Below are 17,107 nucleotides of genomic sequence, written 5' to 3'. Positions count from 1 at the left end.
TGCAGCATGTTGCTACAATGAGCAAAACACGCAGGAACACCGCAGGTGACCTGCCAGTGACCTCAGGTGCATTTTTGGTCAGGATTTTACCTGCGTAAAATCCTGACCAAAGCCTGAAGCAAACCTGAACCCTTAGGGTATGTGTCCACGTTCAGGAAACGCTGTGTTTTTGATGCAGCTTTGAGCAGCATGCATAAAAAACGCAGCGTCCAGATGTTACAGCATAGTGGAGGGGATTTCATGTAATCCTGTCTCCACTATGCAGTAAAAGTCCATGTGGCACACCCGAGAAAACTTACATGCGGCACGTCTTTTAAGAACCCAGCATGTCCTTACATTGCAGAAAAAACTCAAGGACAACGCAGGTGACCTGCCAGTGTCCTCAGTAGGGTTGAGCGACTTTTATTTTTATAGGATCGGGTCAGGTTTCACTTCCTCAAAAGTCGGGTCGAGTGAAATCGGCCGATCCTATAAAAAAGTCGGGGTCGGGGTCGGCCGAAACACGAAACCCAATGCAGTGCAATGGGATACTATGGTTCCCAGGGTCTGAAGGAGAGGAAACTCTCCTTCAGACCCTGGGATCCATATTAATGTGTAAAATAAAGAATTAAAATAAAAAATATTGATATACTCACCTCTCCGACGCAGCCTGGACCTTACCGCTGGTAACCGGCAGCCTTCCTTCTTAAGAATGAGCGCGTTCAGGGCCTTAGATGACGTCACGGCTTCTGATTGGTCGCGGCCGCCCATGTGACCGCCACGCGACCAATCACAAGCCGTGACGTAATTCTCAGGTCCTAAATTCCTAATTCTAGGAATTTAGGACCTGAGAATTACGTCACGGCTTGTGATTGGTCGCGTGGCGGTCAAATGGGCGGCCGCGACCAATCAGAAGCCGTGACGTCATGGAAGGTCCTGAAAGCGCTCATTTTAAGCAAAGAAGGCTACCGGTTACCAGCGGCGATGTCCAGGGGCCTCCGGAGAGGTGAGTATATCAATATTTTTTATTTTAATTCTTTATTTTACACTTAAATGTGTATTCCGATACCGATTTCCGATATCGCAAACATATCAGAACTCGGTATCGGAATTCCGATACCAGATTCAGAAGATCGCCGACCTCATGGCCGACCCCACACTCATGAAACCCGACTTTGCCAAAAGTCAGCGACTTCTGAAAATGGCCGACCCGTTTCGCTCAACCCTAGTCCTCAGGTGCAGATTTGGTCAGGATTTTACCTGCATAAAATCCTGACCAAATCCTGAAGCAATCCTGAACGTGGACACATACCCTTATGTGCTTGGCAGTTCAATAGATGACTCCATTACAGTATATATAAAAGTCATGGCAGGAGGTGTAGCCAGAAAAGTGAGTAACTTTTAGGGTATGTGTCCACGTTCAGGATTGCTTCAGGATTTGGTCAGGATTTTATGCAGGTAAAATCCTGACCAAATCTGCACCTGAGGTCACTGGCAGGTCACCTGCGTTGTCCTTGAGTTTTTTCTGCTTTGTAAGGACATGCTGCGTTCGTAAAAGACGCGCCGCATGTGAGTTTTCTCGGGTGTGCCGCATGCGTCTTTTACTGCATAGTGGAGACAGGATTTCATGAAATCCCCTCCACTATGCTGTAACATCTGGACGCTGCGTTTTTTATGCATGCTGCTCAATGCTGCGTCAAAAACGCAGCGTTTACTGAACGTGGACACATACCCCAAGGGTTGCACAGTTGTCTAGAGACCAACCTGTTCTCTTGGCTGTGTCTCTTACTGTCACTTTTAGGGCTCATACTCACTTGTGAGAAACTCAGATGAGTCTCGCACGGCAATACCCGGCACTGTACCCGGCACTCAGATCGGAGAGTGCGGTTGCATAGGAATACATACAGCCGCACGCGCTGCTCCTGAGTGCAGGGTATTGACATGTGAGACTCATCCGAGTTTCTCGCAGGTGAGTATGAGCCCAAAGTCTTCACCTAGGAAATGAGGGCACATTATGTTACACCTTAAAACAGCAATATAGTAATTTTTAGAAAGTTTAATTATTGTATCTGTGAAATAGTCATCTTTGATAGTGCTTTAAATTTTTGCCATTTCAATTATTGCTCACTTTTTTGCTAACAAGTTAAAAACCACCCTGGATGGTCTTCAACTGACTTCGTTAAATCCAACAGACTCGTATAAGCCTGCCTTTACAAGTGCCAATTTTAAACATTTTACACAGTTTTAAAAGCCAAAACTGGAAGTAGAATAAAAAAATGATATTTTCTTTTCTTCTCACTTTACTTTCTATTCTTTGTTTTGACATGAAAAAAACACATGGAGAGTACAGAAAAGACTGCAAGAGGTAAGACGTGTTTTCCTCTTGCTCCTCTTCACTAACTATTTTCCTGAATATATCTTTATATGACACATACCTTCTGCTATAGTCTGTAGAAAGAAAACAGCTTGAGATCTCTGCAGCTCCTTCAGAGTTACCTTTGGTCTCTGTGCTGCCTCTCTGATTAATGCCCTCTTTGCCCGGGCTGAGAGTTTTGGTAGGCGGTCCTCTCTTAGCAGGCTTGTTGTGGTAACATGTTCTTTCTATTTGATGATAACCTCCAATGTGGTATTTTCCGAAATACTGCCTGTACCACGTGCCACGCCAGAGAGGCAACGGGAGATTAGGGAGGTTAATAAGTGGCTCAAGAATTGGTGTAGGAAGGAGGGGTTTGGGTTCCTGCAGAACTGGGCCAACTTCTCAGTTGGCTACAGGCTCTACACTAGGGACGGGCTGCACCTCAATGGGGAAGGGGCAGCTGTGCTGGGGGAGAAAATGGTTAGAAGGTTGGAGGAGTGTTTAAACTAGGGATTGGGGGGGAGGGTATTCATTTTATAGGAGGGGAAGATAGTGCAGTTAGAGACCTGGGCACAAATAAGGAAGTTGGGGGTGGCGGAGGCATGGGGGGTGGGGTTAGAACAGTTAGTAATTTAAGAAAGAATAGAGGTACAGAGATTAACATCAAGTGCATGTATACTAATGCCAGAAGCCTCGCCAACAAAATGGATGAATTAGAACTAATGTTGTTGGAGCATAATTATGACATGGTGGGGATATCTGAGACGTGGCTGGATGAGAGCCATGACTGGGCTGTTAACTTGCAGGGCTATAGCCTGTTCAGAAATGACCGTACAGATAAGCGAGGGGGAGGGGTGTGTCTATATGTAAAATCTTCCTTAAAACCCATCCTGCGTGATAATATAGGTGAATTTAATGAAAATGTAGAGTCCCTGTGGGTGGAGATAAGGGTAGGGGGAAAAAATAATAAATTACTGATAGGGATTTGTTATAAATCTCCAAAAATAATGGAAGCAATGGAGAATATCCTCGTAAAGCAAATAGATGAAGCTGCGACTCAAGGAGAAGTCATTATTATGGGGGACTTCAACTACCCTGAAATAGATTGGGGAACAGAAACCTGCAGTTCCAGCAAAGGTAATCGGTTTTTGACAACTATGAGAGACAATTACCTTTCACAACTGGTTCAGGACCCAACAAGGAGGGGGGCACTGCTAGACCTAATATTAACCAACAGGCCAGACCGCATATCAAATATAAGGGTTGGGGGTCACTTGGGGAATAGTGATCACAAAATAATAAGTTTTCATGTAACCTTTAATAAGATGGGTAGTAGGGGGGTGACAAGGACACTAAACTTCAGGAGGGCAAATTTCCAACGGATGAGAGAGGATCTTGGTGCAATTAACTGGGACGATATCCTGAGACACAAAAATACACAAAGAAAATGGGAGACGTTTATTAGCATCCTGGATAGGACCTGTGCACAGTATATACCGTATGGGAATAAACATACTAGAAATAGGAGGAAACCAATATGGCTAAATAGAGCTGTAAGGGGCGCAATAAGGGACAAAAAGAAAGCATTTAGAGAATTAAAGGAAGTAGGTAGTGAGGAGGCATTAAATAAATACAGAAAATTAAATAAATTCTGTAAAAAGCAAATCAAGGCAGCAAAGATTGAGACAGAGAGACTCATTGCCAGAGAGAGTAAAAATAATCCCAAAATATTCTTTAACTATATAAATAGTAAGAAACTAAAAAATGACAGTGTTGGCCCCCTTAAAAATAATCTGGGGGAAATGGTGGATGAGGATGAGGAAAAAGCCAATATGCTAAATGACTTTTTTTCATCAGTATTTACAAAAGAAAATCCCATGGCAGACAAAATGACTAGTGATAAAAATTCCCCATTAAATGTCACCTGCTTAACCCAGCAGGAAGTACAGCGGCGTCTAAAAATAACTAAAATTGACAAATCTCCGGGCCCGGATGGGATACACCCCCGAGTACTGCAGGAACTAAGTACAGTCATTGATAGACCAAAGAATAAGGAAAAAGCAAAGTGGCACCACTCCTCAACCAGAGGACTAATCGGACATGTGCACCAAGTCAGACATGCTTCACCACGGAGGTGCTAGCGTACGAAAGCAAGTGTTTGAGCTGACGGTAATTCAGAAGAAAAGAGGAACGCAGCACTCACCGGAGTTGAAGGAGGTAAGTCTTCTTTATTTAGAACTTGTAGCAGTACATCTTCACGGCACGGGGGAGTAGGGAGTGAGGAGCGTGTGAGGCAAGACGGACTAAAACTCTGGGCAAAACCGTCAATGAAAAAGACCTGGGTATATGGGTGGATGACAAACTCATATTCAGCGGCCAGTGTCAGGCAGCTGCTACAAAGGCAAATAAAATAATGGGATGTATCAAAAGAGGCATAGATGCTCATGAGGAGAACATAATTTTACCTCTATACAAGTCACTAGTTCGACCACACTTAGAATACTGTGCACAGTTCTGGTCTCCGGTGTATAAGAAAGACATAGCTGAACTGGAGCGGGTGCAGAGAAGAGCGACCAAGGTTATTAGAGGACTGGGGGGTCTGCAATACCAAGACAGGTTATTACACTTGGGGCTATTTAGTTTGGAAAAACGAAGACTAAGGGGTGATCTTATTTTAATGTATAAATATATGAGGGGACAGTACAAAGACCTTTCTGATGATCTTTTTAATCATAGACCTGAGACAGGGACAAGGGGGCATCCTCTACGTCTGGAGGAAAGAAGGTTTAAGCATAATAACAGACGTGGATTCTTTACTGTAAGAGCAGTGAGACTATGGAACTCTCTGCCGTATGATGTTGTAATGAGTGATTCATTAATTACATTTAAGAGGGGACTGGATACCTTTCTGGAAAAGTATAATGTTACAGGGTATATACACTAGATTCCTTGATAAGGCGTTGATCCAGGGAACTAGTCTGATTGCCGTATGTGGAGTCGGGAAGGAATTTTTTTCCCCATGGTGGAGTTACTCTTTGCCACATGGGTTTTTTTTTGCCTTCCTCTGGATCAACATGTTAGGGCATGTTAGGTTAGGCTATGGGTTGAACTAGATGGACTTACAGTCTTCCTTCAACCTTAATAACTATGTAACTATGTAACTATGTAATATAACGGATTTGATATTGCTCCAGGAGATCATCAGAGATTGGGATATTTTTTATACCTCAAGCCTGCTTGTACATATGCATACATATGCAGATGCCAATGTTTAGTTATTTGATAAAATAATTTTAATTTATGCCTATATTTTTCTCACTTCACTTCATCAACTTAGACTAATGTTGTTGCATCACACAGAAATCGGATTACAAAAATATTTAAACAGTTGTTGTAATGTAACAAAATAGTTAAAAAGCCAAGGGGATGAATACTTTTGCAAGCCACTACATCTCTCTTTTAAGAGGACCAGGCTCAACACTTTGTCTAGGCTTGTAGGCAGTGGCTAAGGAGGAATTGAAAACCTTTGCTCAGGCCCCAGGACACCTCACTAGTCATGCTATCACCCAATGGGTGAATTACCTGCAGAGAGTTGGTTTCTGGTTCCTCTTACCTTTTCAATAGAGATGAGCGAACCCGAACAGTAAAGTTCAGCATCCGTACTGAACACCTACTGTTCGGGCACGAACACCGAACACGGACTTCACCAGGAAGTCCGTGTTACTTTTCAGGTTCGGCCTCTCGAACATCGGGTATTTGTCGTGCTGTCAAGTGCATGACAGCATTGCAAACATCGCTTCTGATCTGCGGTAAAATCATTACCGCCGGTAAGACAGCCCCGCTGCCCACGTTTGACAAAAGTTAAAGAAGACAGCTGGAGGCTGGTATTCTCAGGCTGGTAAAGTGCCATGGACATTGGCCACCCAGCCTAAAAATAGCAGCCCACAGTCACCCAGAAAAAGCGCAAGTGGAGTTCATATTTGTGGGGTTGATGCGATCAGCCTGTGGCACTGCTGAGGTGTTATGGAGGCCCAGGTTGCTTTGATAGCAGCCTTCAGCTTATCTGCATTGTTGGGCCAGGTGTCTCTCTTCTTCCTCTTGACAAAACCCCATAGATACTCTATGGGGTTATGGTCAGGCGAGTTTGCTGGCCAATCAAGCACAGTGATACTGTTGTTTTTGAACCAGGTATTGGTACTTTTGGCAGCATGGACAGGTGCCAAGTTCTGCTGGAGAATGAAATTCCATCTCTAAAAAGCTTGTCGGAATAGGGAAGCATGAAGTGCTCTAAAATTTCCTGGTAGATGGCTGTGCTGACTTTGGTCTTGATAAAACACAGTGGACCTACACCAGCAGATGGCATGGCTACCCAAACCATCACTGATTGTGGAAACTTCACACTAGACCTCTAGCAGCTTGGCTTGTGTGCCTCTCCACTCTTCCTCCAGACTGTGGGACCTTGATTTCCAAGTTAAATGCAAATTTACTTTCATCTGAAAACAACACCTAGCACCACTGAGCAACAGTCCAGTTCTTTTTCTCCTTGGCCCAGGTAAGACGCTTCTGGTGTTGCCTATTGGTCATGAGTGGCTTGAAACAAGGAATGTGACACTTGTAGCCCAGGTCCTGGATACGTCTGTGCGTAGTGGCTCTTGAAGCAATAGCTCCAGCAGCAGTCCACTCCTTGTGAATCTCACTTAAATTTTTGAATGGCCTTTTCCTGACAATACTTTCAAGGCTGCGGTTATCCCAGTTGCTTGTGCACCTTTTTCTACCACACTTTTTCTTTCACTTGACTTTCCATTAATATGCTTGAATACAGCACCTTACCTTTTGTGGCTTACCCTCCTTGTCGAGAGTGTCAATAACTGCCTTCTGGACATCTGTCAAGTCAGCAGTCTTCCCCTTGATTGTGGAGCTGTTATGATCCTAGTGGTAGAGGATCTCAGGAGTTGTAGCTAAGTCCGCAACCACAAAAACCAGCTCATAGGGAGGTGGTAACTTGGCTGACCGCATACCTGATCCTAGCACAAACAACTAGAAGCAGCCGGGGAACGTGCCTACGTTGGTTCTAGATGTCTCGCACCAGCCGGAGAACTAACTAACCCATTCAGAGAAAATAAGACCTCACTTGCCTCAAGAGAAAGGACCCCAAAGTTAATATACAAGCCCCCAACAAATAATAACGGTGAGGTAAGAAGAAAAGACAAACGTAAGTATGAACTAGATTTAGCAAAGAGAGGCCCACTAATTAATAGCAGAAAATAGGAAGCGGACTTATGCGGTCAGCAAAAACCCTACAAAAATATCCACGCTGAATATCCAAGAACCCCCGCACCGACTAACGGTGTGGGGGGAGAATATCAGCCCCCTTAGAGCTTCCAGCAAAAACAGGAATCACATTTTGTACAAGCTGGAACAAAATAAGAACAAATGCAATAAACCAAAATAAGAAAGCGGACTTAGCTTTTCTTGCAAAAATCAGGGGACCAGGAGTCAGGAGAAAACAGACATAGACTGATTACATCGATTCCAGGCACTAGACTGAGCTTCCAGGAAGTCTAAATAGGAACACCCAAGGCCTAACGAACCAGGTGGGTACCAACCTGGAGAAAGACAATCAAAGTGTCATACCGCTAGTGACCACAAGAGGGAGCCAAGAAATACAGTTCACAACAGGAGCCTACTGAAACAGACTAAGGGACCTTTTTAAATGCTTAGGAAGCCTTTGCAGGTGTTTTATGTTAATTATTCTAATTTACATTGAGAATGACTTTTGGGTTTTCATTGGCTGTAAGCCATAATCATCATCATTAACAGAAGTAAACACTTGAAATAGAACACTCTTTTTATAATGACTCTATATAATATATGAGGTTCACTTTTTGCATGGAAGAACTGAAATAAATTAACTTTTTGATGATATTCTAATTTTGTGAGAAGCACTTGTAAGTATAAACTGCCTCAGTTTCATACTCAGTGCTATGTCGGTGACTTATGCGGCCAAAGCTATACTGACTATGATATGACTGCATAGCTTGGAAACAGGACAATCATTGTGACGCCCCAGGGTCCTGGTTGTCACAGTGGCATTGCTTTCCTCACGGGGAGAGTGATGTCATGCTTGGAAGCAAGGGAAGATCTCTTCTATCAGGTAATCACAATGCGCACAACATGTTCACACTCCAAGCCAGAAGTGGGAGCTCTGAACCTGGTTTTCAGGGGAACTCCCCTATTGATAGATTCTGGCTTGGAGGAAAAGCAGTCAGTCGGTCGAGGGAGACCAGCAGAGAAGGAACTCTGTCAGAGGGACAGAGCAGAGTGAGTGAGGAGAAGGGGAAAGGCCTGATAGTAGACTGGAGCAGTCTGAGGCCAGAAGGAGTGTTGGAGAAAGCCAGAGAGGAGCTTGTCACGGAACTTCAGCTGAGGCGGAGCTGGAATGATAGGAGAATAGCTGAGCCGACGTGGGAGTCTGCAGCTCCTGGCGGAAAGAGGAAAGACGTGTGAGGGGCCATGCAGCCAGAGGTGCTGCATCTTCTGGACAGGGAAACAGAGAAGGAAGAACAGCCTAAAGTGAGCGTGCAGGAGAGCGAAGTGCATGTGAATAACACCAGGGGAGGACAGCAGAGTATGAGCTATCTCCCTGTGGAGCGCAGATTTCCAGTAGCCAGAAGACCAAGGTTGTGTCAGACTCTAGGAGGCACATCAGAAACCTGCAGGACAGCTGGATTATTACAAGTAACCTGTCCGCCCTAATAACCAAGAGTGACTCATAGAGTCCGGGTCGTGATAGAGACCCTGTGAAAAGGCTTGAGCCACCTGTCATACGGGTTTGTAACCTAACCATCCTGGAGGACAGAGGGAATTGTGAGGACCTTGCCAGAAGCCATAGGCAGTAAGGGACTATAATACCACTGCGCTGGTAGGAATGCTTCTAACTCCACCTGGTAAAGGGGACTCTGAACTTGCTTCCAAGCCGACCGGACCCTGCCTGTACCTGTGATCTAGTGCCCTGGACTGCAGTTGCCTGAAGCCTTCAGTAAACCAGGTAAAGAGACTGCAATCCTGTGTCCTCTGTTTCTTTGTACACTACCCACCATCACCAGCTACACACTGGGAGCCCTGGGGACCCAACTTCACCTGTGGGAAGTTATACCATCTAGCTGCCATAACATCACCCCTGAGGACCCCTTTAAGCAGCATCGGTCCCTACTGACCAAATACCACAGGTGTCGTCACGAACACAAACTTTATTCAATTCCCTTTAACATGGGCGCCCAGGGCCACTGACCGGGTCGCTGCCACTGTGACACATCGCCTTAAGTACTGGACCCGGTACCGAGTACCCTAGGCCCTGGCGGGCGTTGCATCATAGTCAGTCACTGAGTAGCTCTCGGTGCCGGTGAGCTCCCCCTTCAGACTTTTCACCTTTCTGTTATCCTGTGCCATGGCTACAGCTATCCGCCCACATCCTGTTGACAGCAGTAAAATTAAAATGGCAGTAAAAGAAAAAATTAGAATGAGGCCGGCAGTACGTTGCCTCTCTATGATAGTTGAATGTCCTACAAATTGCCCTCATGGCAGTATTATCATCTGAGCCTTGGAGTTGAGTTTCTTAATGCTGGTCTTACTGTGAATAGCATGGTTCCTGATAGTATGGTACTCTACAGGCCTGGACTTTCAGACGATTCCATAAGTGGGAAAGTAGCTGGGAAGAAGGGAGCTGCACTGTGATGATTTAAATTGCTGCTATACCATACCTCCCAACTTTTGATGAATAGAAATTGGAACAGATCATGCATAGTTCCTAGCGATGACTATGCAGGGAGGAAGGGGGAGAACACCTTATCATTGTGCATTCCAGAGGTCACTCGAGCGGAAGTCGCAGTGACCCCACTGGCGCCTGTGCAGAAGATCCCTGAATTCACTGCCCATTGAAGGGAGGAAAAGGTACGGATTATGTCAGCGTGTGAGCAGCAAGGGGGCAGTACCCTACACACCCAAAGCTGACAGACCTGGTTACCTAGAGGCAGGAGGGCCAGCTGAAGAGAAAGCATGCACAACAGCAAAAATTTTTGCCGTGGACAAGCAGCGCATAGGAGGCTAAGCAGCATGCACTGTCCTTAGAGCACTGGCTCCGCAAAAGACTGTTCACATTTGCTCACACAAACTGCCAGAGAGAGAGGTGCCGTGTGCCCAGTGACCACCATAGAGCGAGGCGCTGTGAGTACAGCGCACGTGCGCACTAGCAAGAGCCAGTTCATGCCACGTGTTCAGCTTCGCTAACCAATAATTATAAGGCACAGAAGAATGACAGAGTATGTTGGTACGGTCAGCAAGGTACTCCTTCAGCATCTTCTAAAACTTTGCACTCCTTGGGAGAGTCCCCCGCACCTCAGGGCGACGGGAGGGTCTGATAAAACTCTCTCAGAACTTTGCCAGTGTTCCACTGCCTCTGCTGGATTGGAGTTGTGTCTCTCTCATCTGTACTCCTTGCTTAGCCAAATAACTGTGCCTGTGACCTCTGCTGCCAGTGCTTTCAGATGGGAATTTTTTTAATAATTCTACAAGAAAGGCCCTCTGGTGCTCCAACATTTTAGTACACCTGTCTGCCTGTGGAATAAGAGATGTAAAGTTCTCCTTGTAGCGTGGGTCCAGAACTGTCACCAATCAGTATTGCCTGTCATCCAAAATTTTGAGAACTCAAGGGTGACAGGAAAGGCAGTGTAACATAACATAACAACTCATCCATGAGTGCAAGACTGATAACAGTCAATACTTCCGTGTCATCACCAAGAGGACGACTGACCATGCTCTTCTCCTCCTCCTTGTCTTCAGGCTTCCACAACTTTCGACTAACCTCAGTACTATCATTGTAAATACATAATGTTAAATACACCCCTGTAGTTTTTATCTCCCCCACCTCATTGTAGATTGTAAGTTGTGACGAGCAGGATGGGGTTTTTTTGGTTTAATTTATTGTTATCTTTGTTACTTAAGGCCCCGTCTCACATAGCGAGATCGCTAGCGAGATCGCTGCTGAGTCACAAGTTTTGTGACGCAACAGCGACCTCCATAGCGATCTCGCTATGTGTGACACGTACCAGCGATCAGGCCCCTGCTGCGAGATCGCTGGTCGTGTCAGAATGGCCTGGACCTTTTTTTGGTCGTTGAGGCCCCGCTGACATCGCTGAATCGGTGTGTGTGACACCGATCCAGCGATGTCTTCACTGGTAACCAGGGTAAACATCGGGTTACTAAGCGCAGGGCCGCGCTTAGTAACCCGATGTTTACCCTGGTTACCAAAAAAAACAAACAGTACATACTCGCCTTTCGGTGTCCAGGTCCCTTGCCGTCCGCTTCCTGCTCTGACTGAGATCCGGCCGTACAGTGAGAGCACAGCAGTGACGTCACCGCTGCTCTCACTTCTCACTGTACGGCGGCTCAGTCAGAGCAGGAAGCAGACGGCAAGGGACCTGGACACCGAAAGGCGAGTATGTACTGTTTGTTTTTTTTGGTAACCAGGGTAAACATCGGGTTACTAAGCGCGGCCCTGCGCTTAGTAACCCGATGTTTACCCTGGTTACCCGGGTGCTGCAGGGGGACTTCGGCATCGTTGAAGACAGTTTCAACGATGCCGAAGTCGTTCCCCTGATCGTTGGTCGCTGGAGAGAGCGGTCTGTGTGACAGCTCCCCAGCGACCACACAGCAACTTACCAACGATCACGGCCAGGTCATATCGCTGGTCGTGATCGTTGGTAAATCGCTTAGTGAGACGGGGCCTTTAGTGTAGATTGTAAGCTGTCACGAGCAGGGTCGTTTTATTTTGGCTCAATTAGTGTATTATTGTTATCGCTGTTACTTAGGGCTGTTGTATTTGAAACTGTTAAACTGTAAATATATTTGCGCTATATAAATTAATATAAATATTATTATTAGACCACAGAGAAACAGGATGGAGATGTTAATTATGGCGTCATTGCCGCTCAACATCTTGGTGGATTCCTCAAAGTTTTGGAGGATGGTACATATGTCTGACATCCATGCCCACTACTGAGATCTTATGTTTGAAGTCAGAACTGAATACCGACGGCCTTGTTGATGCTTGTAGTCACCAACTGCCCTCTTATGCTCACAAATCCTTTCCAACATCTGCAGTGTAGAGTTCCAACGCGTCCATCACACACCAGTTGGTGAGCCATAAGCTGCAAACGCTAATGAAGCACGGCATCATACTTTCCCTAGCAGATACGGCAGCTCCATGTCGCTTTTCCTAAACCGTTGAACAATTAGGTTAAGCACATAGGCCAGGCATGGAATATGTGTGAGCTTACCTTGCCTCAGCGCAGCCACCAGGTTCCAGCCATTGTCACACACAACCATGCCTGGCTGTAGGTTCAGCGGTGTCAGCCACAGATCTGAATGCTCTTTCACAGCTGTCCACAACTATTCAGCGTTGTGCGGTTTGTCACCTAAGCAGATTAGCTTCCGCACAGCCTGTTGCCGCTTGGATGAGGCAATGCTGCAGTGCTTCCAGGTTTTGACTACTTTCGGACATGGAGGCTGAAGAGGAGAAGGAGGAGGTACAGGAGCTGTAGACTGTGGGGGGAAACCAGATTGACGTAGGGCCCGCAGTATTTGGGGTTGGGAGGAGGGGAACCATCCCAAAGTTGAACTGTTTCCCGGCTTACATTATGTTAATCCAGTGTGCCGTCAGAGAGATGTAACATCCCTGCCCACAAGCACTTGTCCACGTGTCTGTGTAATTTCGGGACGGCACACCGGGACAAATAGTCCCGCATGTTTGGGGTCTCGGAGTGATCCTCGACTATGCCCTCTCTTTCAAGCTACATATCCAAGCACTTGCCTCCTCCTCCCCACTACAACTCAAATACATTTCCCGGATCCGTACATTCCAGGAAAATTCTAAAACATTTGTGCACGCCCTCATCATCTCCCGCCTTGACTATTGCAACCTTCTACTCTCTGGCCTCCCCTCTAGCACTCTTGCACCACTCCAATCTATCCTAAACTCTGCTGCCCGAGTAATCCAACTGTCCTTCAATAATTCCCCTTCCTCTCCTCTAGGCCAGGCCCTTCCTTCATATTGCCCAGAGGCTATAGTTCAAAACCATAACTATGACATACAAATCCTTCCACAACCTGTCTCCTTCATACATTTGTGACATGGTCTCCCAATGTCTGACTGGATCATGGCTTCCTCTACACTAACCCAGTGTGCCATCAGCGAAATGTACCATCCCTGCCCACAAGCACTTGTCCACGTGTCCGTGGTTTGGTGCATTTTCCCAGTAACAGCATTGTTGAGGGCATGAGTACTGTTGTGGGACATGTGCTTGCTTGTGTAATGCCATGATGGACCGGGAGAAATTGTGGCGGCAGACGAGAAATGTTACCCTTGGGAAAATACAAAACTGGGGGCTAGAAAATAATTTCTGTGGAAAGCAAAATAATTTTTTATTTTCACGGCTCTGCATTATAAACTTTAGTGAAACACTTGGGGGTTCAAAGTTCTCACAACACATCTAGATAACTTCCTTGGGAGGGTCTAGTTTCCAATATGGGGTCACTTGTGGGGGGTTTCTACTGCTTAGGCACATCAGTGGCTCTGCAAACCCAACATGACTCCCGCAGACCATCCCATCAAAGTTTCCATTCCAAAACACCACTCCTGCCTTTCCGAACCCCGATGTGTGCCCAAACAGTAGTTTTCAAACACATATGGGGTATCAGCATACTCAGGACAAATTGGACAACAACTTTTGGGGTCCAATTTCTCCTGGTAACCTTGGGAAAATACAAAACTGGGGGCTAAAAAATCATTTCTGTGGAAAACAAAATGATTTTTTATTTTCACGGCTCTGCGTTATAAATGAAACACTCGTTTGTTCAAAGTTCTCACAACACATCTAGATAAGTTCCTTAGGGGGTCTAGTTTCCAATATGGGGTCAGTTGTGGAGGTTTCTACTGTTTAGGCACATCAGGGGCTCTCCAAACACGACATGGCATCCTAAGACCATTCCATCTAAGTCTGCATTCCAAAACGGCGCTCCTTCCCTTCCGAGCTCTGCCATGCGCCCAAATGGTGGTTCCCCCCACATTTGGGGCATCAGAGTACTCAGGACAAATTGCACAACAATTTTTGGGGTCCAATTTCTCCTGTTACCCTTGCAAAAATAAAACATTGGGGGAAAAAAATCATTTTTGTGAAAAAAATATGATTTTTTATTTTTAAGGCTCTACATTATAAACCTCTGTGAAGCACTTGGGGGTTCAAAGTGCTCACCACACATCTAGATAAGTTCCTTGGGGGTCTATAACAACTTTCAGGGTCCAATTTCTCCTATTACCCTTGGAAAAATAAAAAAATTGGGTGCAAAAAGATAATTTTTATGAAAAAAAATATGATTTTTTATTTTTATGGCTCTACACCATGTTCCACCGTGTTCCAAATTATTATTCAAATTGGATTTAATTGTTTTGTTTTTCAAATAAACTCAAGGATGGTATTGTGTCTCAGGGCTCAATGGATCACTGAAATCAATCTTAAACACATGTGATAATTAGTTTTCCATGTGATTTTAATTAAAGAACTACTTAAAAATGATGTTCCACATTATTAAGCAGGCCACAGTTTTCAAGTAACAGCAGAAAGAAAAAGGATCTCTCTGCTGCCAAAAAGCATCATATAGTGCAATGCCTTGGTCAAATGATGAAAACATTAGATATTTCCTGAAAACTTAAGCGTGATCATCGTACTGTTAAGAGATTTGTGGCTGAATCTGAGCACAAACGTGTTCGTGCTGATAAAGGCATAATGAGGAAGGTTTCTGCCAGGCAAGTTCATCGGATTAAGAGAGCAGCTGCTAAAAAGCCAATACAAACCAGCAAACAGATATTTGAAGCTGCTGGTGCCTCTGGAGTCCCTCGAACCTCAAGGTGTAGGATCCTTCAAAGGCTTGCTTTGGTTCATAAACCTACTATTCGGCCACCCCTAAACAGTGTTCACAAGCAGAAACAGTTACAGTGGACCCAGACATACATGAAGACTAATTTTCAAAGTCTTGTTTACTGAGGAGTGTCGAACCACCCTGGATGGTCCAAATGGATGGAGTAGTGGATGGTTGGTGGATGGCTACCATGTCCCAACAAGGCTGCGACATCAGCAAGGAGGGGAAGGAGTCATGCTTTGGGCCAGAATCATGGGGAAACAGCTGGTAGGGCCCTTTAAGGTTCCTGAAGGTGTGAAAATGACCTCTGCAAAGTGTATAGAGTTTCTGACTGACAACTTTCTTCCATGGTGTAAAAAGCAGAAACGTGCCTTCAGGAGCAAAATCATTTTCATGCATGACAATGCATCATCTTATGCTGCAAGGAATACCTCTGAGTCATTGGTTGCTACGGGCATAAAAGGAGATAAACTCATAGTGTGGCCACCATCTTCCCTTGACCTCAACCCTATAGAGAACCTTTGGAGTATCATCAAGCAAAAGATCTAAGAGGGTGGGCGGAAGTTCACATCAAAACAGCAGCTCCGGGAGGCTATTCTGACTTCATGCAAAGAAATACAAGCAGAAACTCTCCAAAAACTCACAAGTTCAATAGATGCAAGAATTGTGAAGGTGATATCAAAGAAGGTTTCTTATGTTAACATGTAACTTGGCCTGTTAGGATGTTTTGGAGTTTAATAGCCTTTTAGTTCAGTGAATGTGACCTCCTAATGCTGCAAATTCAACAAATGAGCATTTTCAATTCTTTAAAACATATCAAATGTTTAGAAATTCTACTAATCCTAATAATTTGGAACAGTGCATTTTGAGATTTTATTCATTTTGGAGGTTATACTGTTATCATTGGAAGGTTTCTTCAATAAAATTCGATGTATACTCTAACGGGCGATGACTTTTATTAGAATGACTGTCATTTGCACTGACCATTTAGGAAAATCCGAGAAAAATATCATTTGCATAATAATTTGGAATGTGGTGTACATTATAAACTTCTGTGAAGCACTTGGGGGTTCAAAGTGCTCACCGCACATCTAGATAAGTTCCTAAGGGGGTCTACTTTCCAAAATGGTGTCACTTGTGGGTTTTTTTACTGTTTAGACACATCAGGGGCTCTCCAAACGCGACATGGTGTCCTATCTCAATTCCAGCCAATTTTGCATTGAAAAGTCAAACGGTGCTCCTTTCCTTCCGAGCTCTGCCATGCGCCCAAACAGTGGTTTATCCCCACATATGGGGTATCGGCATACTCAGGACAAATTGCACAAGAACTTTTGGGGTCCAATTTCTCCTGTTACCCTTGGAAAAATAAAAATTGGGGTGAAAATATCATTTTTGTGAAAAAATATGATTTTTTATTTTTAAGGCTCTACATTATAAACTTCTGTGAAGCACTTGGGGGTTCAAAGTGCTCACCACACATCTAGATAAGTTCCTTAGGGGGTCTACTTTCCAAAGTGGTGTCTTTTGTGGGGAGGTTTCCACTGTTTAGGCACATCAGGGTTTCTCCAAACACGACAAGGCATCCTATCTCAATTCCAGCCAATTTTTCATTGAAAAGTCAAACGGCGCTCCTTCCCTTCTAAGCTCTGCCATGCACCCAAACAGTGGTTTACCCCCACATATGGGGTATCAGCTTACTCAGGACAAATTGCACAACAACTTTTGTGGTCCAATTTCTCCTGTTACCCTTGGAAAAATAAAAAATTGTGGGGGAAAAGATCATAAAGATCATTTTTTGTG

Source organism: Ranitomeya variabilis, chromosome 4, assembly GCF_051348905.1.
Source record: "Ranitomeya variabilis isolate aRanVar5 chromosome 4, aRanVar5.hap1, whole genome shotgun sequence".
Classification (NCBI taxonomy): domain Eukaryota; kingdom Metazoa; phylum Chordata; class Amphibia; order Anura; family Dendrobatidae; genus Ranitomeya; species Ranitomeya variabilis.
Note: the sequence above shows the minus strand (reverse complement) of the source record.